The following is a 24,792-nucleotide window of genomic DNA, read 5'->3' as shown; positions in this document are numbered from 1 at the left end:
CAATCTCATTGTGACTAACATCTCTTGTACAGTTTCACAGGTGTTGTGCAGAGCCAGTGCTTGGATCAGGATTATATCTGCTGTGAGTTACAGTGGATAGCCATTAAAATGGATTCACTGGTACTGTAAACAGTGGCTGGGGAGAAGCCACCCAGAAATTAGGGAAAAATCTCTTCTCTTTTAACTGGAGGAAATAAGGGAGCCATAATGGTTCCCAAAATCCAGCCAAACACTTGTGAATTTGAAGATATAGGACTCTGAATCTCAAGTCTCTAGTGGCCTAAGTAGCATTCAGAGCTTTGCATGGAAAAAACTCATCATCAGGTACAGGAAGGCTTCAGGAAAAGTTATTATGCATTTTGTAATTTGATGTGTAGATTTTGCATTAATGTCTTGGTTTTCAAGATTTATACTGCAGTTCCTTGTTCCTCCTCTGGGTGTCTGAATTGTATCACCTGGAAATCTTCCCTGTTTGTAAAAAGAGTGCAGCAGGCCTAAGGTTTAAGCATCAAGGTAGGCCCATAGAATTTGGGATTGTGGAGTCTGGTATTGGAGGGCAGAGGTAATATAGGTGGAAGAAGAAATAGAAGGGATCAAACAAAACAAATCAGTGGTATGTCCAAGCTCAAGTTGCTCTTTGCATCCAGTTCCTGTAGTGAAAAATCTAGGTCCATTGCATGTAGTCTCCCTGCTTGTGGCCTTTGATGCCACTTAGAGGATCTGTGCATGGCTGGGTTGACTGGGAGCAGCCTTTGGGGCAAGAATTAACTTTGTAGGTCCAGATTCTCAGGTGCCTTTGCTTCTCTGTCACTACCTTCTCATGGAAAAAGATTGGGAAGAGAGTTTATTTGATCAACATGTCAGCTAGAGTGTGCTAGAAAAGGAAAAATAGATTTTTAAAAGGATAAAAATCACTAAATTTACTGTGCAAAGAGAGTGTGTTCTAAAGGCAAGCATGTTGTGATGATTCTGGATATAAGAAGATAGGAAAGTTGAACAACTGAATAAGCCATAGAAAATATTTTTTTGCATGCATCACCCAGGGCTTGTGAATTTTTCCAAGTACATGTCTATAGAAGAAAGAAATTAGGATAATAAAGATGAAAAATGCAAACAGACATGAAATACTAAAGGAAGTACTCACAGTATATTGGCAGTGAAGAACTAGTAAAGACATCCTTCAATGCAGTTCAGTGTTCTGGTTTTGAAAAAGTAAACATTTTTTGGCTAAAATTGGGATTGTTCAACAGAACAGAATTAATTGAAAATGTAGATTATAATAATTAGGACAAAGACTTATATCTTTGCTAATTTTTGCATAGTTCACTCTGAAAAACTTTGCTTGAAATAAAGGAAAATATACTTAGATTTTTAAACTGTACTGAATAACAAATTACCTTTACATCCTGTAGTCAATTTTGATAGACCATTTGTATTATTCACCCATTGGTGTATTGCTCCTGCACTTGTTAGTACCTCTTGAATAGATATTCCCTATCTATTTCATTTAATTTGTCAGCAGTAATAAATCACAGTCGGTTGGTTTGTGTGTCCCTGAAGTAAGACAAATAACTTTGCCTTACTGCACTTAGCCCCAGGCTTCCTTGTGGGTGATATGTATGCCTGGGAATTTAAGTCAGAAGCAATACTTGTTTTTTCATTATCCAGTTGCTGTCTGTACAGCCCTAGAGAATGAAAAATTAATACTTCAAATTTCAAATATTTGGGACTGAGCTGGAAAAAAACACCTCCAACTTCCAATCTGGAACCTCATTGAAAAGTTTCCACAAATGAGTAGATAAGACCTCTTCTAAAAAGAAACAAGCTTGAAGTATGAGGGAAGTAGAGCCACGCACTAACAGCTCTCAGCATCTAAAGAGCCATTGTCAAAATGCGTTGAATTTAAACAAGCTAATTTTGTGGTAACCCTATCATCATCCAAGCTGTCTGTCTGTATTTAGGGCAGAACTGAGTAGTTTCAAAGATGATTTTAAATAGCTCACTTGCTAAAATATGCGTATTTAAGAGACCTCAACATAGCAAAAAAATTGTGTAGAATAGTTTTGTCTGAAACAGTTACCTAAAGCTGTAGAGGAAACAGTGCTCTCTTTGCTACAGGATGAGCCGATATTTTGGATGTTCAAGCTCTGGAGAGCACCAGTGGGCTTTAAAGGCCCCTGCCAGCCTCACCCAAAGGATTCCACTCACCTCTTTGACCAGGGCACCCAGGCCCTCATTTAAGCTGAGGATTAGGTCCTCAGTTTTGCTTGTGCTATGTCATGGACATAATGGTCTCCAGCTCCTCCTCAGAACACACCCTGAACATATGCATCAGGTAACATTATTTCCACTCCTGCTTGTGGCCCTGCCTTTCCTAAGTCACCCCCAGACCTGATTGATGGCTTTCCTTTTCCTGTGGCTCCTGATAGAGCCCATTACCAACATTCTGCCCTGTCCACTGTGTGCAGGTCCTGTGGGACTGTGCCCTGTTGGTGAGGACACTGCCTGGGCTGTGGTCACCCTCACTTTCTGTCTGTACTGTTCCTTGTTTGTTTCTCCAAGCAGTACCACTCATGCTGCTCCCTGACACTGCTTTGGGATAACCAAAATACAAACCATTCTTTGCCGGTTTCGGAGATGGACCTGCACAAAGCCCTTTTTTTTTTTTTCCAGGATAAGCTCCTGTCTCACAGACTCATGGCATGATATTTAAGGAGGATGGTATAGGATGCTCTGGGATGCAGTGTTTTGAGCATTTTCACTAAAAGACATTTAATTGTGCTGACTCTAATGTGGTCACAGGTGTAAAGAGCAGTCAATCCTGCTGTACCTCATCAAGTGTTTATTTAATTCTCAGTTCACATGGAACTCTGTTCTCTGCCCCTCTCTGAGGGGAACCTACTACATTTAAATGCCATTTGGAACAGAGCTCCTTCTGTGCACTGCATCCATGAGATTCCAGAGACCTGCTCACTGCCTTCTTCACAGAGCCAGAACTAGCCAGGCACTCTGTGACTTGCCACCTTTCGGGTTACAGCTTTGGCAAAGCAAGACTGAGTGCTCTGTCATTGATGGTGATTGCTCTGGCTCTGGAGGATAAAGAAGGGATGCAGCACTCCATCTTCACTGTCTCTCTGAATGCTACCTAAAACCTAACGCTCCTCTGTTGGTTTGCTTTAAGATTGTTTCTTTGTGACTCTGTAGGGGATAAATGGAGTATGAGATACCCATACAGACAGAGAGGATGATGCTACAGGTTTGCCAAGAAGGTCCTCTTATGATTTAAAACCTCTTCTGAAGAATAAGAAAGATAAAGGCAGGATTGATGGTCATTTTCCAGGATAGAAAAGTATCAGCAGTGGCATCCCAGGGGTTCTTACTAGATCAAGATCTGAGATTTGCCCATCATCTTCATCACTTTCATTAGAAATGGTGGTGCACAGCGAAAGTTTGCAAGAGATGTATTTTGGCATCCGAAGTCTGTTTAAATTGCAAGGAACTCCATAAAACAGAGTAAGTGAATATCCATGGAATTTTGACTGGGAAACGTGAAGAGGACATGGACAAACCTCTCAAGGTGATACGAAATTCCATGAACAGCATCAATCTGTGGTTGTCCCTATCGACATTGAATCGGCAGAGGATGAACCTTGGTGCCAAGTGGGCCAGTCTCTACACTTGCAGACGACAGTACCCAGTAAGCTTGAGATAAACAGCAGTGAGTGCAGGGCTTTGGGGTCTGAAGTCCCTCCCCATCAAGATACAACCATTGGTGGCTATTTTGGGACAACCACAAGCAACCCAAACACCTAGATCAGTCTCTGAATTTCTGAAGAGTTTAGTGTTATTCAAAAACTCAGAGATTTCATAGCGGATTTCTTTCTCTAAATTGGTTATAAACATATTGAATAGAATAAGTCCCTCTACTGATTCCTGCTGGGAATATAAATAAAATTCTGGGAGGACAGACACTCAGACTGTGACTATACTAGTGAATTAAACTGTGACTAAAAATAGACACGGTTTGGGCCAGGAAATGTGCCTAGCTCCCAGGATTAATGACATCATGCCATCTTGGCAAAAATCTCTCTGTTTCAGTCATCCATCTCTTTCCCATTAGGTCTTTGTGCTCCCATGTAGATCTGCATGTCCTGAAAAAAACATCCTTTGCTTTATGTTGTGAAAACCCTATTCTCAGAGGCTGTTTTTTAAGCCTTTGACACGAGAAACAGCTCAGAGCTATGTGGGATCCTGAAGGAGTGAAGATCCTCATTTTGAGGACCCTGTGTGGGAAGATGGACCAGGAGTCTGTGTATGGGGGGTGAAGGTGTGTGTAGCATCAAACGTATCTTCCCAAGTATATGTGAAGTGCCAGTATGAAGTCTAGAGATAGAGATTATCAGTGATTTTCCACCTGCTATTGCATCGCTGGTTACAGGCCAGAAGAGAGCTCCAGTGAGCATTAAATAGGGTTCCTACACATGCTTTTGGGGTAGAACATGGAGCCTTTCTAACATCAGATGCTTGGTCACAGTGGACAACACATGAAGAAACTTGGCACATGCTTTTGTGAGTGGTGGAGAGCTACCATCTCCTCAAATGACAGTCTCCCATGGCAACCACAGCAGTCATAGCAGCAGCTGCTGGAGATTATGGATAAACCAAAACCAGCTATCTCACAGACCCAAGCACTGCCTCCTGAGAACTGATAATGCAGCATCTGTAAAGATGCACAGATGCTTGTCTTCCTAACCAGACTGCCATGGCTGTCCCTGCCCAGGGAGTCCAGCCAGCTCCTTTACTGTTGAGCACCCAGGACACTGCTAAACCACCAAAATTGGTGTTTTGCATCTTAGCCACACAGATAAAGTTCACCTCTGCAATAATGGAAGCAACTTTTTTGGCTAATCTTGGGAGGTACTTCGACCCTGAGGAGGAACTACCACGGCAAATATCTTCTCTCTCCCTCTTCTCACACCTGGAGAGGACCCAACTTGCAGATTTGGTGTAGTGCCAAGGCAGCCTTGGGTAACATCCTCAGCTGTTTTTGCCTGCTTTTTCTGCATGCAGGTCCTTCAAATTCCCTCTACCCTCCAGTACCCTTGCTTTACTTTTCAGCCAGCCCTCTCTGGGCTCCAAAGTGTCTTCTCTCACATGATGTGTAAGGAGGTGTGTGCTAGAAGTGTAAGATGGACACTTGCAGTTCCTCATGCAGGGTAGGACAAAAGAGGGAGGTGTAAAACCTTTATCAGAGGCTTGATTTGATCTACTCCCATAGATGAAGCAGAAAGGCATCTTTCTCATGCTGACCCTCTATCAGCACAGGTAGTCACTCCTTCTCAGCTGTTGTTCCACTCAAGGTTTTGTTAGAGACAAACACAAGCTCTCTTTTATTTGTTACTAATTAAAAATCTAATGAAAATACCACAGACTGGTTATTATTAGTCCAGTTAAAATATTGCTTGCAATCACAATAATGTTTACCCGTGAATGCAGGAAAGCTTCATTAAAATTGTACCCCTAAAAGGGGAGAATTGGATAGAAGGAAAAGTTTTTCACCACAAGGACAAAATCATCAGTGGAACAGGTAGCCCAGAAACACTCTGCTGCTTCCATCCTTGGAGGTTTGTGAAGTCTTGTTGTAGAGCAGACCAAATCCCTGGCAATGCAGCCTTGTCTCATGGCTGTTCTTTGAGCAGGAGGTTTGACTTCATGAACCTCTGTCTGATGCTCCCACCTGGATTATCCTCTGACGGTGAGGCAGATGGCACCCAGAGGAAACAGCAGGGTGATATCCAGCAGGAGCTCAGGTGCTGTGCTGCAGGGTGGGCTGCCCTGGTGCTGGGGGAATGGGTCAACAGGAACCTCATCAACTGCACAGGTAAAGGCTGGTCACTGCCCCAGGAACAGCATTATTCCATGGAACAAGGGAGTCTGAACTCCCACCAGCTGGGCAGCAGATTTGCAAAACTGGTAACCCAAGCAGGACATCAGGCAGGGCTACTCTGTCATAGAGTGTGTGGTCTCTGGAATAGGAGAGGAGCTCCTCTGGAGAGGAGCTGGTAGGCTGAAGAAAATAATTCTTCCCCTCTATCTGACAATCATTAGATACCAGCAGACGAACCAGACTCATTTGGAGGCTTTAGTGAGCAAAAGGAGATCTATAGGCAGAAGAAGCAGCTACTGGGTACAAAGGATGGCTTTTGAAATACTGCCCAGGAATGCAGGGACAGTATAGAAAAGTCAGTGCTCAGCTGCAGTTGAAACTAATGATAACATCACGGCTACCATGAATTTCTAATCTTACTTTAGTAACAAAACATGGCCCACTTGCCTAGTGGGTCAGTGGTTTTAATAAAATAGATGCAGGCTGAGGTACTCAAAGCCTCGCTCTTCATCAGCAATGTCTGCCAGCCCTCTATGCTTGGTGAAATTGTTCAAGGACAAGGGGAGCTTCCAGTAGTAGGTGAAGATTGAGTCAGGGACTGTATGTGGGAGCTCAGCTGCCACAAGTCCAAAGGACCCTAATGGGCTCTATCTGAGGATACCAAGACAACTGGCCAATGCCTTTGTATGAACATACTCCATAGTTTTGAAGGCTTAGGAGATCAGGAGAGATTCCTGATATAACTGAAGAAAAGATGCATCCAACTTCAAAAAGTCCCAAAAAGTCAACACAGAGAAACAGACCCTCGCTTTGGTTCTGTAAAAGTCACAAAGTGAGTCACCTTGGAACTCCTCTAAACATGCAGAGAAACACTGGAAACAGTGATTATGGAATTAGTTTCCAAGGGTAGGTTATACTTTACCCACAGCTTGCCTGTTGTGATTGAATGACTGCATGTGTGGAACTGGAGAGGGGAAACCAGCTAATGTCATCTCTCACAGCTTCAGGAAAGCTCTCAACACTCTCTCCCACAGTCTTGAAAGGTAAAGAACAGGTTGGAAGGAAGAGTCCACAGGGTAGTAGTTAATGGATTTCCACATCCCACCACGTTTCTCTTTTGGATCTAATTTTTCTTATGATCCTGTCACACTCTGGTGGTTACTTAAGGACCCATTAGATACACTCCAGCTTCACTGTTCACATAAAATGCAGGAAAGAAGAATGAGGGAGTACAGCTCATGGTTGGTATGGAATATATGTGTCATGTAATGGGAACAGATGTTCAGAATTTTAGGAACAATAAGAACAGTTAAAAGATTTGGTTTTATAAGCACAGTTTCACCGCTTATAAAGTGGTTAGGGTAGGGGGAATCTATCTAATTGTTGAGCATGGGCTGTGTGATCGGTTCTGAAGTTGTCAGCATACACAGTTTTTTTATCATGGCCCCTATTAAATCTAAGCATTATGAATGTGGAGACATTTTTAAAAAGGGCCACTGATATGCATATTGATAGGGTGTTTTTTTAATCCACTTTGTGTTTGACTTCTACTGTTGTCAAAGCATTCAAGATACTGTATGCAGTCTACCCTCAATTCTAAGATTACTGACAAGTAACAAAAAACAGTTTTGCTGCCAATCTCACAGCAGTGACAAATCTGACAGCTCCAGAACTCTTTGAGTGATACAGAAGTTCTACATGACTGGTGAGCTGGTCCATGAACTGGAAAGGCTCACAAATTGGTACTCCTTTGTTGTTGTATCTGCTTTGTGTTAATGTATGTCATGACCTGGTGTGACAGGAAAAATGGGGACAAGCTGTCCTCATGTCTTATGTTTCCAGACCGATTTCCTCCTTTTACACAGTGACCATTAGGGCTAAAGTGTCAGGAAGGATTTTGGGCCAAGACATTTTTGTGAGGTTTGTCATTCATTGTACAAACATCTCTGAGAGTGTCAATATTACAGCTAGCTCTACCTGCCAAGTGCCTGTAAGGATAAGATGGGCACAAGAATAAGGTGTCCTAACCCTTGTGCATGGAAGCCCCAGCACTAATGTCTTAAAATCTTTAGATATTTTTAATTAATGAAATTAAAGAGTCATTCCCAAGCTCTGTGGTCCTTGACCTGTGAGCGTCTCTCCTCCTCCCATCCTTCCTTAAATACTTTCAAAACCAAAATGATACAATCCATTCCTCAACACGAATAATAAATATTTTGTGTGTTAGGCGACATGGATGACAGGCTTCTTTCTCAGGGAGGATGAGCTATGCAAGGCAATGGAGTCAGCAGGGCTGATGCCTCTCTGTCTGGATCACAGCCCTGCGCTATCTGAGCAAGATGAGCAAGGCAAGCCCCAGAGGTGAAAACCAGGTAGAACGGCGAGTCCAGATCAGAGGGTAAGTCAGGTCCAGGGGTCAAGTCAAATGAGTCAGACCCAGGTGGAGGCAGGAAGCCAAACTACAGGCCAGGGTCAGGTTTGGTGAGGGTAATCAGGATTAAGTACAGCCCAGTGATTGTTGTCTGATGAGAAGTAGTTCTTGCAACAGTCCATAGCAATGAAGGAGAAAATTTTTGATGTGCAAAGACTGCATTTTCTCCTGAAAAAGGTGAAACTTTTGAGAGGCTACAGGAGTGAGAAAATGGCGAGGATCATCTCCCTTGCTATGAGAGAGATGGTGATGAAAATGTGTGAGTAGAATGCCGGATGGAAAGCAATGCTGCATCTGCATTTGTATGTTCCTGTTAGTATTTCTCATGCCTAAGACTGTAGTGCTAATAGGCAAAAGTATAGAGGCACATTTCAAAATAAAATTTGAGTAGAAAGATGTTCAGTGAGGTTACAGCGACCTTCTTCATTTCAAGTGGCTTGTGTACATTTTTACCAAAAACTCTGTAAAAACTGACCTTCACCCAGTCCTTGAACACCACATTGGCTGCGTTTGCCCCCAGCATGAATTATATCAGTTAATAGGTTCCCATATTCCCAGTCTTTTCTTAAATTACAATACTAAATGCATTTAATGCAAATTATGGCAGCCTCTAAGGCTGTTTTTATAGGGCATCAGCCATCTCACTGCGACTGGCCAGTATGAAATAGCATCTTGTTTTGATTTTAATGGAAATCCCCTGCAAGCACAATGTTCCAACATCCATAAACTGCATTTGCACCACAAACTGTTTCATTGCAGAGAAGCTAAAAATACTGGTGCACTCTCCTGCACTTTGTGCCTGCTGTCTCCAAACAACTCCACCTCCAAACAACAACCACCATATGTAGATACTGAAATAAACAGAGCTGGGTTTTGGTTGGTAATTGGACTTAACATTTTTAATACTTCTTCTGTGGTTTGTATGCAGTTTGGGGTGACTGTAGCAGACCTAGTCAGAAGACTATTGCCCACCCAGAAAGTGGTGTCCATCAAAAATCAACCTGAGCAGGCACAAGCCTGTGTTCTGAGCAACAGGCACAGGCAAGGTTAACAAGACAGGTCCAAGATCAAGCCAGAAAAGACAAATAGCTATCCAGAAATAAGGCTAGGGATAGGCACATGATACATGGCTAAAGAAGGGGCTGAGGGCCCAGAACAGAGCTTAAAGGGAGCCCCTGGGCTATGGACATGAGTGGAGGCTGTGGACGTGCTTGGAGGAATTAGGGACTACTAGTGCCTTCACAAATTAGTCCTTTAAAAACTCTTGGCATGTCACACAGCTAGTAAGGAGGAAATGTGTCACCTTCAAAAAGAGCTGAGTTTCCACTATTGCTGATCCCTGGGGTGTGCTTCTGGGCAGAGGGACCTGTGCCTTTACTCTGTATGGTGGAGCAGACTGGGGAGAAGATACATTATTTAGATTTTACTAATCATCATCACTTCATCAACAGAACAATACTGTTTTGGACATCCCCGAGTTATTTCTGAGAGTTCTAGGACCCTGATGGCCTTTTGGACTGGTGAAAGCAAACACTTGCTGCCAGTGGGGAAAGAACCAGATGAGTTGTTATGGTTTAGGAATGGTATTCTTCAATCTAGTATTTCTTCTGAAAGCACTCTAAACCATGTGCTGCTCCCTGCCTCCCTTACTCCTTCCATCCTCTCCCCTATGGAGGGCTGGAAAGGAGAACTGGAGGCATAAAAGGTTAAGATCACAGGTTGAAATAAGAACAATTTACTGGAAACATCCTAGAGACAAAAAAATGAACAGTTACAGCCACAATGTAAATGACAGAGGATACAAGAAAGAGGTGAACAATTCACATGAAAACAATACCTGACCATCCCCTCTGCCACCCTGCACCGACCCAGAAGAGATCTCTTCCCCTCACCTTGGAAATGATGTATGAAGTACAAAATAACTTCCATGTTCCTGCCATGGCCCCTCCTGGCTACTGCATAAATCAACCCTATCCTGTCTGGAACCAAGAAAATGGTATGACTGCCTCTTTTCTCTCACTTTCACTGTGTTCAATTGTTATTTTAATGAGCATGTGCATGGCAAAGTGTCAAAAGAGGTGTGACCCTAGAACACAGCACTAACATTTTACTTTGCCCTGGCACATGTAGGCTTAGAGCTTTATGACATCTTAGGTGTCCTCTAGTGGCACTAATTTTATAATGACACAGCATCTGAACAATTTAATGAATTATTTAGGGGACCAAACACCCCGGACTTGGTGACTGATTAGGTGACCTGATGAGTGAGCTGCTGCTAGACAAGCACTTTACTGTAGAGTTTGCATCATCAGCACTCAAATCCTATGGCTCCCTGTGATGTGTATGGAAGTTAAAGGCATCACTCTAAATGAAGCAAAGATAAAACTGATTGATTTTGAATTGCTGAGGGGTTCCATCTTGGACTATGGCACAAATACAGGCAGGGATGCACCCCAAAAAATCACGAGAACAACAGTGCTGTGTTGTCAGGAACAAGAAGTGTGTCATAGGTGCAAAGCACCTTCAGAAGGTGCAGAGATGATATATGTCAAGAAGGTAGTCATTGATTAAAAATATTGACAGCCTTGCCAACTGTTTTGGATCACTTGTCATTTGGTCACTCTTAGGAACATCCTTTTACTGCTATTCTGACAAGGCACAGCAGCTGTGGAAAAAATTACTTTGCAAAAGTCCTGGAGAAGGCCAACTGCTTTTTGCTCTTCCTGACAGCCTCATGTTTAGTTAAAGTTGCTGGTAACTGTTGTATCAGAACAGGAAAAAAAAAGAAAGAGAAAAAGAAGGAGGAAAAGAAGTAGAAAAATAAAAATAAAAGAAAAAAAGAACCCCCCCCCAAAAACCCCATAAACACCAACCCAGAACTGCTTTGCAAATATTTTTGTAATTAAATTTGTGGAGGATTTAGCTGAATATGCTAGTGACTCTTGGTATGGGGAGAGGCTGAGAGAGTTGAGATTGCTCAGGCAGGAGAGGATTAGGCTAAAGAGTACTAAGTGCATAAAAACACTTGACGGGAGAATGTAAAGAAGATGAAGCCAGAGTCTTCTTAGTGCTATACATGGACAAACAAGAGACAAGAGTCAAATAGAAATAAGAAGCTTTTAGTATAAAAACTGATTTTTTTTTCTTGTCAATGCATCTATTTACATACTGTGAAAAGCTACTGGCATTCAGTGCTAAAGAGGAAGGACCAAGGCCAGCATCCTGCCTTTCTGTCAGGGCAGGCTTAGGAGCATGATATCCCACCATCTGACAAGTGACCTGTACCTTCTGGAGCAATGATCTGTTGGTGTGCTCAGGGCTGTGCCATCTTGGGTGCATGCCTAGAAAGGATTGTCTGGCTTAGGGGTTTGTTGAAAAAAATAATAGTGAGAGCTCTTTGATGCTGCTCTTCACATTTAGTCAAAAGACTTGCATCTCCTCTGGTTTGTCTATATCACATTGCCAAATATTGTTGTACACAATCATATTAACAGTGATGGCCAAAGCCCTTGCAAAACATATTTCTGCTCTAATTTTTTTTTTCTCTTTTATTCAAGGAATAAGGAACAACACGATACTACTCTGAAGATAGGCTGAAGGTAAATAGGTTCAGCCAGGGGTGAACTATCCCCTGTTGGCTGAGAATATATGTGGTCTTTGCTATGGCTGCCAATTCTCTGCAGGTATTTTATCACACCACAGCCATTTCTAAAGTCAAGATACAGTGGTTTCACTAGAGTTTGTTCATCATCCACATATGGAACCACAAGATTTATATCTTACCATTTGAGAGGGTTCTAAGCATAATTACTGCCAAAAGCCTTATTATCTGTCACTATGATTACAAGAAACTCAAGCAGCTGTCTCAGAAACAGATTCTCCTGTTTGTTGACATGGCTGCCTGCCTGTTTTGGTGAATCCTTTCATGTCCACCTGGTCAACCAGGTATTTAATGCTGGCTCTCTGTAAAGACTCAGCATGTCCCAAACACACCCTCTGTGCCACCCACGTTCTCTTCACACACAGCAGGCCATGGATAATAACTGGCTTGGAGGTTCCTGTTGCCAGGGAGCACATCAAACAAATGCTGTCTTTGCTGCACAAGCCTAATTTTTACATGTGTTCAGATCTTTCTGATCTTCTCTAGTCCTGGTTATGGAGAAGTCCACACGAGAGGTGCAGACTACCATGGTAGAAAGTGGAGTCACCTCCTCAGGCTTCTAAATGCTTCAAAGAAATCCATCTTTGGTTTGCTGTACCTGAGGAGCCTTAAATATAACTCACGCCTTTTAAAATTATCTATCTCCTTTACTAGTCATAGAACAGATATTTTTTTTTTCCCTAGGCTTTCAATTTCTTTTGTACCATTTGGCCTGGGTTGTTCTTTTTCTTCTTCACAGCCAGACTGCTGTCTGTTGCCTCCTGTCCTCATCTTTTTAAAGGACAGACACAGGCTGCCCTGTGTCAGAAGGCATGACCAGTGTCCCTTTCTTTTAAAGTTTTCCTGCATATGTGAATAAGTTGCAAGCTCTCCTTGATTTTTTGCTGCTTCCAACTTCCCCAACACAGGCTTGGAAATTCATCCAAATATATTTTCTGCACTACCTTGAGTGAGACTTTTAACGTGTGACTTTATAATTCCCAAAACCTTTTAAAATTTCTGGTCTTTCTCTAGCTGAAGTGTATGGAATTCCACCTATATATGGAATATACCTCCTTCATACACAGAATGCATGGCAGGCTGTAGGGCATGCCACCTACACATGTGACATACATAGCAGGAATGCTTGGAATACCAGGCACACCATGGCTAGCCTGGTCAATATAGTTCAGTTACAAGGCTGGATCCCTGTAACAATTTGCTTCTGTAATGTTGGTGTGGTTTATTAAAATACCAGAGACTTACAGGGCTGCAGATTCTACTTTACAATCAACTTTCAAAAGCAAAATGCACTTGTTGGGTCAGTCTTTATTTCAACACTGACTGTGTCAACACACAGCAGCAGGCAGACAGTGCAGCTATGGTTATAGGTGTTTATATAGCCTGATAATGTATTTTGTAGCAAAAAGTGCTGTGCACTATTTGGTTTAGAGTGCTCAGTTAAAGTGCTTTATGATGGAGGCTTTTACTTCACTAATAGTAAGTGAAGTGTTAAAGGTTATACAGCTTTAAAAGCCTTCTTTGAAGAGCAACCTAAAACGTCTTTTTCCAGTCAGTATGCAGCTTCTGAGGTGTCTGAGGAGTCTGTGCCTGCTGTAAAATTGGTTCTAAATTGCTGTCCTTGGCTATTATGCAGTGGCCTGCACAATGTACCTGTCACCTTGAAGATGCACTTAATACCAGCCTTGTATTTGGAAAATTGTTGCAACATTTGCCAGGGCAGCCATTGTACCTCCACGTCTGCCACAATTACCTTGTTATTTTAAGTTCTTACTTGCTGCCTTACCGAAGCTTTAAGCTTCTTGGTTTGCAAGCCACATGGTGCTTTAGCTACTCCAATCAGGTGATTTCTTCCCCCCTGAGATTCCCATTTTACCAGGACCATAGTGTCTTCTAACAAGAGTTGTGGCATAGATACATCTTTCAATGCACCATTACTACACATGATAAGAAATGAAACACTGGGCAATCTCAAATACAGAGGAATTTTATTAACTGGGTATGAGGAGTAAGGGCTGCTGCTCAGGCTTCTCTAGCTCCAGCACTGATGAAGTGTTCCCTGTGTGTTCCTCATCTTCTTTTCCTGTTATGGATTTACATCACAGTTTATAATGGGTATGACTAGAAGACACCAGTGTCTTCCCATTACTTGAAGCTGAATTACAAAGAAGCAGCTGTAGTAAGAGAGAGTTTTCTTCTCTCCCTTTGCTGATTGGGATGAGTATTTTTCCTTCTATATCTAACAAGCTACCTTCAGTGGGGTCTGTTGGAGTCTGTATGTAGCATTTTGGAAGCTACACTGATTCACAGGAAAATTAGTTGTTCATTTTGAGAGAAACAAAAAGTAAAATGTTCCCAACTTACAGACAACAGCAGAGAATGTGGTCTCTAAATGATGTGCTCAGAAGGGAAGTTGAACACATGACTGGAAGTCCAATAACTTGTTTGTTTTCAGATTTCAGTGCAAACAACCTGAAGGTTCACTACTGATGTTGCAGATGACTGCATACTATGCTGCACTGAATTTTTCTGTTGTTCTCTTTTGATGCTATGTTATTTGATAAGCTGTAGTCATACTTATGTTATCCCATTTGTTCTCCCAAGCTAGCATCCTAATGACTTGGATAATGAAATATGTAAATCCTGTATTTGGCTCAGCAAATGTTTTAAAGCAGGAAAACACAAAGAAATGGAGCCAAGCAAAAGCTTGAATTCTGTGTTTTGATGTATTAATTTCAATATCAATTTCATGCTAATTTTTCATATGGATTATTTTTTCTGTTAAAAGGGATCATTTAGCAGACTAGTAAAGAATGACTGTGGTTTTAATTTAGATCCCTAACAGATATCAGGACCATGTTTATTTTTATAAAGACAATTTTTAAAAATAGTTTAAAAACTTTGCAATCAGCAAGACAAAAGAATTTCCATCACTTGATACTAATGTTGCATTACTGTGACATTGAGAAAGAGCTTCTTAGCCAAATGAAGTGTTTCATTCCTTTTTCTTAGATTTTTCATCTCACACAATCTCAGTCACTACAGGATGGTGAAAATAGCCTTTCAAATCTGACTGTTCAAATGAAAACTGAGGTTGATATTTTCTTCACCTCCCAGCTGCCATATTAACCTCTGGTAATGTCAAGAATGAGAGAATATTGCTACAGTTCTGTATCTGCTTTTTAGTGACCACACTTCAGTCTAGTACACAGGCAAAAGTCTCAATATATATATATAAATGGGACATTACTTACCTTCACTTTCTTGCCTTGAATGGCTTGTCTATGTCTATAGAGAAAAAATGAAAATGTGCATGTGATTCTCAACAACATACTTTGTCCATTCTGGGCATAAATACAAAGGTCCAGTCTGTGAGCTTGTAATTTCATGATCTTCCATGAGAATTCAGTTGACACACATTTCACAATGCAGTCACACCATTAAAAGAACTACAGTGACAACGTTTAATTTTTTTAAAATTCCTTTAAAATTAGCATTCATTTTATTACGCACAGCCTGTACTGCTGCAGGGGTGAGCTAGCTGACATCTTTAGAAAGCTTTTATATTTGATCATGGCACTTCATTAGGTGAAGATGAGGTAGGTCTACTAGAAGATGGTATCCACCAATAATGAGAAGATCCCTGTGGATGGACTTAATAATGAAATAAGACATTCATGAAGTATGCTCAAGAACACAGACCTTGACATGGAGTCAAGTAAGGAAGTGCTGCATGTGGAGGAGGTGGCATGAGAAGAAGTTACAAGCAGGACTTTTCACTTCACTATTCAAAATGAAGGACATTCCAAGGACATATATCAAATGCGTGGATATTGGTGCTTGGAGTTTGAGCCACAACAAGAAGCAGTGAAGGTGCATGTGCTGAGTCAAAGAGCTTCTTCAAGATCAGAACAGTGAATATCCATGTAGCTGATAACAAGACTTTTTCATTTATATACAAATTGAGCTTCCTCAAGAGGGAAACTGCAGATACAAAGACATTCTGCCAGTCTTATAAGTGTTACTGCTGTAATAATTTTCTCCATAATTATTTTGTTGGATGAGTGTAGCTACCACAGAGAAGAAGATATTTTCAACCTGATATGTTGCATCAGAAGACTCAAACTGAAGACACCTTATATCTCTTGAGAATTTACATGAGTTATGCATATGGAAAATCAAATGAAAGGTAATACCCCCACTCCATTTCTCTCCTGATTTCCAGTTAATTCTCTTTTCCTACATTTCTCTCTCAAATTTGCATTTACTTTAGCAAATCTTTGAAATGGAAGGGAGAAAGAGCTGTTATCACTATTTAGTAAACTTCACTGAATTCTCTCCCCTTTACCTGATTACATGCTGTTCTAAACCTAAATTTCTCTTCACCCATGCATATATTTTCCTCTGGAAAGTCAGAAAATTTATGCAGAAGAAGTCTGTGCTTTCTAGAAGAGCAGCCTTGTATTGATGAAAGGAAACACTGTGTTGAATGAAGTGTGGTGGGCTGACCTTGGCGGGGTGCTATGTGCCCACCAAAGCCACTCTGTCATTTCCCCTTCTCAGCTGGGCAGGAGAGAAAATGGTTGTGGGTCAAGACAGGGATTGGGAGAGATCACTCACCAGTTACCATCAAGGGCAAAACTGGCCTGACATAATTATTGGATTTTATCACCAATCAAATCAGAGTAGGATAACGAGAAATAGAACCAAATCTTACAACCTTCCCCCCCACCCCTCTCTTCTTCCTGGGCTCAACTTCATTCCCAATTCTCTCTCAGTTCTTACCCAACAGTGGTGCAGGGGAGCAGAGAATGGAGGAGGCAGTCAGTTCATCCCTCAGTGTCTCTGCTGCTCCTTCTTTCTCAGGGGGAAGACTCCTCACACTCTTCCCCTGACTACCGTGGCAGGCAGTCCTCTATGAACTTTTCCAACATGAGTTCTTCCCATTGGCTCCAGTATTTCCTGCTCTGCTCCAGTGTTAGTCCCTTCCATGCCTAGAACACCTTCTTCCCTTCATTTGCCTCCTTTCTCACTGACTTTGGTCTCTGCAGGGCTCTTTCTCTCCATATTCTCACTCCTCTTTTCCCTGGTAGCATTTGCTCTTGTAAAACAACACTTTTACCCTTGAGCACATTATCCCAGAGGTGCCAGCACCATCACTGCTGGGCTCACCCCTGGCCAGCAGTGGGTCCATCCTGGAGCCATCTGACATTGGCTCTGTTGGATACAGGGGGAAGCTTCTGGCAACTTCTCACAGAAGCCATTACTGTAGCCCCCCTACCAGAATCCTGCCACCCAAATGCAACACATGCATATATTTATCTTGAGACACAAATACAACTGGTTTTTTTTTTTTTTTTTTTTTTCCCCCACTGAATCTGCTCTTCTTCTATAGCTTATCTATCTAGAATGAAATAAAATTGGGGTGTACTTGAATGTCAGCTAATGAATTTTTAAGAGGGAATAAAGCTTTTTAAAACTGAAGCATGTGAGTCAGTAGAGTACATTTAACCATGGACCAGAACCGTAATTTTCAATAGTCAATCTTACTTGATTAAGGCTTTTAGGATGTGGTTGTTCAGCTGGCGTGTGCTGGTCTTCTATGTAGGGTCTCATGTCACTATGCACTAACATAATGCTGACATGTTACTTACACATTTCACCTCCTATCCACAACAATTACAACTTCATGCCTAGATGAGATTTTAGCATGGCAGAAACAAGACTGATGAAGATCCATCTTGGGTGAAGTGGAAATGTTTTTCACTCTGAAATATCAGTAGTAAATCAAAACAAGCAGGGATTATTCCACAAAAATATTGCCTCTTTTTTTTAAAAAAAATTTTTTATTAATTTTTATTTATTCTTTAAACTGCATTAGTAGCTACAGCATGAAAGGCACACATGAGTGCCTTAGTCCTGTCTATGAGAGATACCCAGAATATTCAATGCATCCAGAGTTTTCTAACATTAAAATGACTAGGCATGGGTCAAAGATATTTTGACTGAAATGTGAATGTACTTTAGATCAGGGTTTTGGTCTCAGGCATGCAGATAAAGTGAGCAAGCATTTCAAGTCCACGAAGAGTATCTGTGTATCCACAGTTTTTTGTGCTTCTTTCCATTGCTAGCTTTCTTTCTTCAACAAAATCCATCAAAAGAAGTGGCTCTATGTGGGATTTTCTAGTTTTAGTACTGTCTCTTGAAACTGTAAACACCAAAGTTTTTGGACAACGTCATTGCTAATATGAAACACTTTCCAGAATTTTTTGTTACAGGGATTCTATCAGGACTGAGTTGCATGGATACCCTTTAACAGTTAAATTTTAATCCTAGCCTTGCAGCAGATAGACCTGGGCAGATGGAAGTGCAGCAGCATCACCTCTAGATAATTTGGTTTTTCATTCAAAATTTGAAGACTTTGTTTCTAGATTAACACTTGGATCTCTTGACTTAAATATTTGCCTGAGGTGAAGAGACCATGGTTTAGTACATCTAAATTTTCATGTAAACAGAACAAGCTTAGCACCTGAGCCGGTCAACGACTGAGCATATTTCTTTTCCTGGCTATAATAAGGACATGCAGGTATGAATGATGGTTTTAAGACCTAATGTTGCCTAGTTCAACTATTTAACAATAAAGAATTTCATAAGATTTTGATGTGAATTTTCCAGCTAAATCCTTCGGGTATTTCTGCCTTCTTCATTAATATTGCTACAAATAAATCTCTGTTTGCTGTGATATTTTGGTAATTTAGAGACTCAACTAATTTAAATCTATTTCCTCTAAGGCAATATGTTCACTACAACTCTTTTTTTTCACCTTCTCCTCATTCTTCAGTAATATCTTCATTCTTTTAAATGAGCGAGATTAGGAAATCAGCACATGAGGAACTGAAAAGGCAGCAGTTTATGGTACACACTTCTATCCACATGGAGTATCTGCTTCTTGTGGTGATGAAGATTGCTCCAAGGATGCAGTTACAGCAGTTTGATCCCACTAGAGACATAAAGACCCTACAGCAAGAAGACCTGATGGTCCATCTCACATGGGCAATATTTTAGAAGGTTCAAGAGAAAATCATCTTTTCAAGAGAATGAGTCCCTCCTTAAAATGATATGAAGGAGCTTTGTGTCAGAAACCATATTGGATGATAATTGTCCCAATGTTAGTAAAAAATCCATTCACTTTCAGAAACATATTGGGAGTTCCTTCTCCATTCCTCTCAAAAAAATAGAGTTCATCTTTCTTATATTTTTCTGGCTGCTCTAATCACAGCAGCAGTGGTTTTTTGTTTACATAAGCTCATGTGTGCAGCTGTGTATTGATGGTGCTCTGCTGATCTGTACGCTGTAAGATGTGTTTATGACAACAGTGCTTTTTCTTAAATAAATACGTCATTATTTCTGAAATATTCAGCTGTTCTCTGGCTATATTTGGAGTTCATCTGTTTGTGAAGTTATTTGTGAACTGAATTAATATTATTTTTATGTTCAGAAGTGTTAATCTAAGTCTTCTGTTAATAGAACACTTATTTTTAGGGTGAAACCTTTAATAAATTCCCTTTATTGTCCTTTAATGTTTTTCCCAAAGTTGTCATCAGCCAAAGGAACATATTGGTACAGCTACAAGGCAGCCTATGCACAATTCAAAAATAGATAAGTTCACTTGAGCAAAACACTGTGAGTTCATGAAATAGTGATGTTATTTTACTTACTCTATTAATGGCTGTTCTCTTGACTATCATTCTATTAGTTGGTCTGAAAACAGATACAGATCTGTACACCTGGTTTCAAACCTGGCCCTATGCTGCTCATGAGCAGCACTTGATCTATCCAGCCACAATCTACTCACACTGATATCACCAGTGAAACCAGAAGTTATCCCAGTGAAAGGTCTCTCTAAGTGCCCTGTTTGTTCTAGCACTCTCCCACCAAATGAGGCTGTTTGCTCCCTCAGAGATGACTCCTTTTTAAATCACAAGATTTAAAATTCTTTAAAGTGCTTTTACCAATGACTTAGAAATTTGCTTCATGCAAAGACAGTGAATAAATCTATGGCACCCTTCTTTTTCTGCAGTGTTCAGTTATCAGTGAAGTCAACACGCAGGGGAAATCTGTGGAGCAAATGAAAATATGAGAAGGCGTACCCACACAATTTCTCACTTAGCTAATGCAGGAAATGAGAGTAAAGAAGCCATGTTCAGTTCTAGCTTGGATGCTGTAGCGCAGACAAAGTTTTATGAGCAGTCTAAGCTGATACTTGATATCTGCAATATTGCATATTCTGTTCAGCTAATGTGTAGGGAGTAGATAAAAAGAGCTAAAGTCAGATACAGAGTCAAGGCAATAATCTCTTGAACTACTTCAGTAAGGTCTCATCTGCCACAATGACATTTCCATCACTATGTATTATTCTTATTTAAGCTAGAAAGAATTATTCTTCTTCAGGTGCACCTCTTAACTACCAATGTTAATTTCTTGATAGTGTTGTCATTTGTGCCAGTTCTATACTGGGTTTAAAATTTAACTGTTAAGGGTACCAGTAGAAAAATAGAGTGACTTCCTACCAAGTCACTAGGAATTTTTTTAATAGGTTATTCTGAATAGAAGTTGATGGAGTCACAGCACTCTCTGGGTGAATTTAATATACTATCTCCCTTACTATCCTTAAAAAAAAAAAAAAAAAAAAAAAAAAAAAAAAAGGGTTTTGTGTTAAGCAATTTACAGTTCACTAGGCAGAAATGAAAAGGAAAGGAGAAATAGAGAGCAGAGCACTAGAAAAGTCCATGTTAGGAAAAGTACCCTTTCCCTATGTTTATATTTCCTTTAGAAATGTCAGTGTTACCTTGAAACTCAAATACCTTCTGGAAGCTTTTATATCAAAGTTTTCTTGTTTCAAGGTTTCTTCATAGTATAAAGTGAGGTTAAGAAAACTCCACTTTCCAACATCAGTTGATGTTGTGTCTTATTTATGTCTGAAACACATACTGGAAGGGAGCTTTTATGTTATACTCAAGGAGTATACATCCATAGAGACTATGAGGACCCAAAGGTTAGGTCATAACTACATTAAGTCATTCTGGAAAAAAGTCACATCTTAAGCAGTGCTATTGAAGACACAAGAAAGCGAGTCAGGGAGGAAGTACTCTTTCCCATTTTCAGTTTTCAGACATGTTTTTAGGAACTTACAGCAGCAGATATATTGAAAAATGAACACTTATGTAATGGTTTATACCAGGGACAATGCATTGTTGGCTTGCACAAGCATATAAATATTTTTCACTGAACCATGGATATTCCTTCAGTTGTTTTTATATTATCACTTCTAGAGCCTCAAATCTTTACTTTGTGAAAACCAGAGGACATTTTTAACCATTATTACTAGTTTTGATCGCTGAATTATTGTAAAATTAGTGTACTGATAGAGCCACTATTGGCCTCTATTCTCTATTTTGAACAGTTGCACCTCTAAATGTTACTAGAAGTAAGGTAATTATACTGAAGCATATGAAGGATTTGATGCTTTCAGCCTTGTCCTAACTTCTGTGTCTCTTTAACCACACCTGGGACTGAACTTTAGCCCATAAATGAGGCAAACAGTGCTTACAGTGTTCCTCTGTAATCTCCCTGCATAGAACCCAGAACATGGATTCTGGGGACTGTGGCTGAACCCAGAGGGCACTGCAGAGAACTTGGGATAATCCAGCCACACTCCAGGCCTGCTCTGGATGAGCACCATCAGTGTACCCCTGAAGTGCAGAGGGGCATGTCTCAGCGTAAGTCCTGCTGCTAGACTTGTCTCCAGGCTGGGTCTGACCCTGGCTTTGCTCTGGACCTGCCTCTAACCCCAGTGATAGTGCAGGGCTGTGCAGGTGCCTACTGGGAACACATGCTCAGCCCTGCTGCTGCTGGACATGGAGGCCTGGAGCTGTGTCTGCCATGCCCATGTGCTGCTCCTGCCATAGCTCCTCTGGGACTCACCAGAATTCCCCCCATGCTCCCAGTGCCACTGTGAAGTCAATTTATCTGCACAGGGTGGTCCATAGATCTGGTTTTCCCCTTATGCTTATGTCTTGGTTTGGAAAGCCTAGTGTCTGCTAGGCAAAGCTGGAGCTCCCCTTGGAATGGAGAATGTGAACCCCCTCCTTCCAAATTAATATACTTTTGCATTTAGGGGCTTTCAGGCAATTTTCAGGAATAGGAAAAACAGGTTTTTTTGCTAGGAATAATAAAAATACAAATGTAGTAAACCCCCCCCCCCCAAAAAAAAAACAACCAAACAACAAAACCAAAAAACCAAGCAAACAAAGAGATAAAAATCCTAGAAAACCCTGACAGAGTCAGAAATACAACCTGACACTTGTTGGTCAGGGTGTTGGGGGCAGTCCAAATAATTCCTCCTGGAGTAAACAGATGTAGTTCTGTTGGAGTAGAGATGATTCTGTAGAAAGGGTCCAGTGGTCATGAGATGGATCCAGTCTTTCTCTAGGAAATCTAATGGAAACAGGCTCCTTTGGTGTTTTGGATTTCCAGTTTTTATCTAGGTTGGCCTCTCCCAATGGGTGGAGCCTCTCACAATGGGATGATGTAATTTCATCAGTCATGTGGTGAGCCTTAATGGCCCATTGACAGAAGATATCACACTGGAGGGAGAATGGGTCCTGGAAGAGATAAAGAATGTTGCTCCATCTGGTTTTAACAGCTGGCTCGCTAACAGAAGACACCCCCCCCCCCCCCCCCTCGAGTTAGGAGGAATGGGTTATACAAAAGATAAAGAAAACACCTCCCCAACCAGTTTCAACAGATGAAAATAGAATGCACATTTTTGGTTACATATTGCAAACCAAGGCACCTTGCCATGTACAAATTAGTTCATCCTCCTCATTTGATCAAGAGCAATCCAGAGAATGCGGGAAGATAGGCAAGTGCAAAAACCTAATTTACTCAAGTCTTTACACAGAGGTGTAGACATGAATTTCCATTACCCAACTAATTGCTGTATGGGAAGACCTCTAACACACTAAGAAGCCCTCATAACAAATCCCAGCACATGCACCATGTTCCAGAGCTACAATGAGCTGCAGAGAGAACCTCTCACTGTTCTGCCTTCTGTCCTATTGGCTGCAGAATAGTGAGGCAGCAGAATCAGAGAGGATTAACCTGGGACCTGAAGGGACCCAGTCTCCAGCTGTGACAATCTTGATGACTGGCAGTTAAAACACGAGTTCAATTGTGCAGATGACAGCAAAGAGTGTGAAAGTAGGAAGAGAGGCAGCTGGAAGGTAAGGATGTAGGAGCAGGATTTGCAGCTCCTTTAGGTGCTGTTCAGACCCATCTGTACCTTTAGGGGCAGTTCAGACCTGCTGAATCATCAGTGGTTCCCACTGCAGCCATCTGGGGAAACTGCCTGAGGGACCAGGGCTTCCTCATGAGTGCAAATCAGGAAAATAGGTGTCTCCTTCTGTTTGTGGGTATCACACAATAAGCATTGAGACCAAATTCTTGATACCCACATGCCATGTCTTATCCTGTAGTTAGGAAAGAAATGCAGGCTGTCTTTTTCTTCATGATACTGTCAACAGAAGGCTCAGAGAGATAGCTGTGAGCTGACTTACTGCAACTGAATGTTCACTTCAGTTTTAAATAAAAGTTGCATTGGATCCCCCTGACCCATGCCCACCCCAGAAAGCCATGCAGAAGTCTCTAGAAGTAGTCCTGATGGTGTTTCCACCTGTAAGCAATGAGGGTAGAAGCTGTTTTAGTCTCTAAATCATAATCTAAAGGAGATCAGATGCAGTCATGATGCTTCTTTTTTCAGTTCCCTGCTGTGAAATTACATTAAAAGAAACTAAAAATACACTTTCTATTACTACTTTTTATGCAAACAGGTGTACTTACTACAGGGATGTTATTTACCTGTCAGGATAAAGACAAGGTTGGTAATAGGAAGTCCTGAAAACATTACTTCTACTTTTAGGGGCTCCAAACTTCAGTGTGACAATTAGCACGATTAGGATTTACAAGCTGAAAACTAAAATTGTGATTTTTTTGTTTAGGAGACTTTTTTAAAAAAGACATCTAATTACTACATAATAAAATGAAAGTACTGGCAATCTCACTGGTTATTTTTATTTAGAACTAGAATAGAAAGCACATTAAAAAGGAATACTGGGAGAAACTGTCCTGTCCTTTCATAGTTTCTTCAGATATTGGCAGTCTAAAAAAAGCCTATTTTTCCCCAGTTAGATAATTAGAGCAATTCAGACATTTGCATTCAGGAAAGCAGTCACTTTCAAATGTGTTCTACAAAGCCATTTTCTGAAAAGAGCCATTTCCAAATCATGCTGTTCTTCTAAGTGCGCTAAAGCATAAAGTGTAATTAGACTTATTGCCTTAGAATTTAGTGGAAAATGTTTTAAAAAAATTTAGCCCTCCTTAAAACATGACTCATCGGCTGGCTGGGGGCTTGAAGAGCCATGGCACAGTCTTCTATTTCTTTGCTAGAAGGGATGCTGGTACAAGAGATTGCCCTTAAAAAAAAAAAAAAAAAAAAAAAGGCAAACATTTTGCTGGTGGTATTCCAGTCTGTCTGCAGAGAGATGCAGAGGATCTGTTCCTGTCTCTGCTTCAAGGATCCCACTCCCATTACAAAAAGGACCACCAGGAGAAAAGTCTGGCTTTCCTCATGTTCTTTGCCACAGGAAGGAGTGCTGCGAAACCCAAAGAAGGCCATTCTGCTTTGTCTGTTGTGGGGAGGATCAGCAGGCAACGTCCTTTCAGCCCAGCACTGAGGAGAGATACCCAAGGATC

This window comes from Sylvia atricapilla, chromosome 1 (assembly GCF_009819655.1).
Source record: "Sylvia atricapilla isolate bSylAtr1 chromosome 1, bSylAtr1.pri, whole genome shotgun sequence".
NCBI lineage: Eukaryota > Metazoa > Chordata > Aves > Passeriformes > Sylviidae > Sylvia > Sylvia atricapilla.
Note: the sequence above shows the minus strand (reverse complement) of the source record.